Genomic DNA, 3,746 nt, shown 5'->3' on the forward strand with positions numbered 1-3,746 from the left:
ATTTTATAAGTAGTCTTACTTTATATTGGGTGTCTTAATGGCTGAAAATGGATAAAAAGCAGTTACATTTTAATTTAAAGAGTTGAGATTCTAGTCAAAAATAAAGAACATTCCTCCAAGTGTTCTTTAATGTCATCATTATAATTCTAATGCTTACAACTTTGTTTTTATTGTCTGCAATGCGTAGCCTATATCTTTATTAAATGTGTTTAGCTGTAAAGTGGTAATTCTCTCTAATGTGTACAGAGAGGTGGACATCAGTGCTGCAGTGAAATTCCCAAGATCAGTCTGCTTTGCTAACAAATATAGTTAAATCTTACCTGCATTCTAAATAAATACCGTTAGGTGAAAACATCAGTAGGCATTGAGTTATTGATACAATCCCTAACAGCCAGAATGGAAGAAGAGCATGCTGGGTCATCCTGGACCTGAGCCTGTTCTGTGTATTTACCTACAGGATGCAATAAATGTCTACAAGGCTGAGTTTGGACCATTACATCTAAAAGAAAGCATACAATCAGTGATTTTTTTTATTGTTTACATTAATATACAAATTTTCTAAGTATTAACCTCACAGCAAATAAGTAGAACAATATAATAAACAGGCTTTAGTAGTTAAAACAGGCGTTGTGCACACAGGTGCTTTGTGTCTCGGTGCTGGTGGTATCTAGGTCTCAGAGTTCCTGTCCTCCTGCCGTCTTCTGTTGTCCTCAGGATACGGATTGATGTTTCCTGATGATGAGGGAGGGGCAGTATGTGGGCTTCAAACTGGTCCTGGACAACAGTGGGAGACCTCCGTTGTCTGAATACTGAGACCAGAGAGTTGGTGAGATGCAGATCTTCTCTACCTCATCTAGAAACGGAGTTGGTTCAGGGAAAACTTTTCCAAAGACCAGTTCCATGATGTCATCGCCATATTCTGCAATGATAGACAATAACTTTAATGACATATTTTGTTTACAAGCAGCTTTAGGAAAGTTGTTTCTTTAGCTTTCATGTTTATAGTCACGTTTGTGTTTGTTCACAAGTTCACTTTGCTGCAGTGACTTCATATTTTCCTACAAATGTAATAAAATAGTGACACTAAAATTATACAAATGATTCCTTATGAAAGGAAGCTCATTAGAGAGCAGTGCAGACAGACTTACTACATGCTGCAGCTGTTTTTGTAGGCCAGCTGCTGCTGAATTTGGGGAAAGTTATTCTGCACACATCCAGATCAGATGGTCGATTACAGAAAATAATGTAATTCAATAATTTCTAAACAGACTAAACAAGTAAAACATCAAATAAATCACTCTGCTGTCATCAGACGGAGTGATTCAGGGGGTGAGGTGTTCTTAATGATGAGGGTGGCTGAGGTGTGTCATCACTCACTTTGGTCTGGTCCAGACCGTCTCTTTACTGGTGGGTCTCCTTCCTCAGTAGGTGACGTGAAACGCCAACATCTGAACGTTCTGTGTTCCTTAGAGGAGAAGAAAAGTAACATTAGCAAGCTGGCTAAATTATTTTTTACTAGCATCTCAAGGACTTGGAGAAGCAGATCTTCACTTACCTAAACATCAGACCAGTTTGTCCCAGCTGAGCTCATCAGGGCGTTAGTCTGAGAGCCTGTCAGTGAAACACGGCTCCAGCCTTCTGGATGTGGACTCTAAAAAGCAAAGGAACATTTTTACTTTGTTTTAATTATTTTACAGCTGATTTTATCAGCTTTCCGATGCTCACGCTCATACAGACGGTGAGCTTTGCTGCGTCTGACTGATGCAGAGTTAGTTTTTATATCTGCAGTGAGACAAAAAAACTAACCTCACTTCACTCAGAGATCGTTCTTTAAAACTCTATTAAATCCACTGTGTTGACGCACTTTAATGACTTTGTCACGCTGCATTTTAGCTGATATGGGACTTTATTTACTGGATGCTAAGATTACATCACACTCATGTAGAATAACACACAGGCTCTCTGCTGTTACAATCAGTGGGAGGTTATCATCTGGTGTAAAAGAAGGCGTTGATCAGAAATCACGTTTTATTCCACGAAAATCAGCCAAATCCACATTAATCTGGGTGCTAACTTTACTAGCATACTGTGCTAGCGATAGCAAGCCGGATGCTAACGCTTTAGTGCTGCTAATGCCCGTAAATCTAAAGTAAAGTTTGTCGACATTTTAGAGTGATATGAAGCTTACCGCTCTGCTGCTGTGTCCCGGTGCTGCCAAATTCAGATGGAAATAACTCCTTTTAGATAGATGAAGCCCTCAGTACTTAGCCACTAGCCTGGAGACAGAATGAACGAACCACGCGCGCGCACACACTCACACACACACAAACAAACAAACGCAAACACACTACTTTTTCTTCTGTGTTTTTTTTAGCAGTAGTGTCATCAGCTCCTGGGTTTAAATACTGCCACACCACCCTTCCTTAAAACGAGGAACAGTTTTGAGCTGTGTGTGGCTAAAATAACCAGACATTCTGCATTTTTCCAATAGGACTACAAAAAATCTTAGCGAGAAGAAAAAATGGCGGATTGGCTCTGTGTTTAGCCGAGGGCCATTACCATATTTGGTAGTTATCCTCACTAAATTAATTACTGATGTAATAGATAATGTAAAAACTGAACGGGTGGACAAATATGCCCAAAACTTAATTATTAAATATCTAAATAGCAACTCCAGTGAATAATATAAGCCTTTTTGCTCACTTAGACACTTAAAATGTGAAACACACCGTGTTAATGGATAAAAAAGTGGGTTTTTCATGTTATGTCTCCTTTAAAAGATTTCCGGGCAAGGGAACGCTGTTTCCATGTATGTTTTTCTTCATATGGGGTCTGTGGGCTGAACTTTGATCCTAACCTAGGACCTGTTTACCATGGGTGGCCCTACCAGACCCCTCCACCACGGTAAGGTGCCAACCTAGAGAGGGGTGTTGACATGAAACGATTAATAAAACTAGCACGTCCGTTCCTTTGCACCGCCGGCTTTATGGCAAAAGTGCACATGGAGTAAAATCATGGAAACATCTGGATATTGACTATTAATTTGAGAAATCATGAGATAGAGTGAACTAATGAGATGATTTTAGCGAGGACTGGAGCACTTTGCAGTTTGTTTTTCATTTATGACAAATATTTTTTCAGCATAATAAAACATGATTAGTTGTCATTGAGACAGGCTTTACAGTACTGTTCTTTATTCTGATTTTCCAAGGTTTTATGTTAGTAAATGACCAATTTTTGTGAAGTTGGATGAATTAAAAAAATATAATCAAATGAACCCCTCCAGCACAAAAGCCTGTAATATTCACATTACAAGAGTCATTTTGGTCTTTTCTCCTACCTGCTAAAATGTACCCAGAGCTGCAGAATACATCTGAAGCGTGAAATAAAAATAACAAGTTTTATTAAAAAATTTATTTAGTTACATCATGAAATTGAAGAACTGTAATATATGTGACATCTGCTGACATTTTCTCGTCAGGACAATAGGGACACTTTGGGTAGTGACATAAAGAACAAGATTGCGGATATAAGCGGCCGAAATTAGTTTTTTCCGCAGAGTGGCTGGGCTCTCCCTTAGAGATCAGGTGAAGAGCTCGGTCATCCGGGAGGGGCTCGTAGTAGACCCGCTGCTCCTCCACGTCGAGAGGAGCCAGTTGAGGTGGCTCGAGGTCTGAATAGCATGCCTCCTAGACGCTTCCCTGGTGAAGTTTTCCGGGCACGTCCAACTGGGAAGAGGCCTAAAG

The 3,746-nt window shown here is 39.8% G+C and overlaps 1 long non-coding RNA gene across 1 annotated transcript; it reads right to left on the reverse strand.

Annotated features, from left to right (window-relative positions):
* Positions 1–516: 516 nt before the first annotated feature.
* Positions 517–1,722, reverse strand: LOC139063580 (uncharacterized). Its single transcript, XR_011516954.1, has 2 exons — positions 1,378–1,722; positions 517–919 (listed from the first exon to the last, which is right to left on the reverse strand). It is a non-coding gene; the product is annotated as an uncharacterized lncRNA (long non-coding RNA).
* Between the last annotated feature and the right edge of the window lie 2,024 nt (positions 1,723–3,746).

This window comes from Nothobranchius furzeri, chromosome 16 (assembly GCF_043380555.1).
Source record: "Nothobranchius furzeri strain GRZ-AD chromosome 16, NfurGRZ-RIMD1, whole genome shotgun sequence".
NCBI lineage: Eukaryota > Metazoa > Chordata > Actinopteri > Cyprinodontiformes > Nothobranchiidae > Nothobranchius > Nothobranchius furzeri.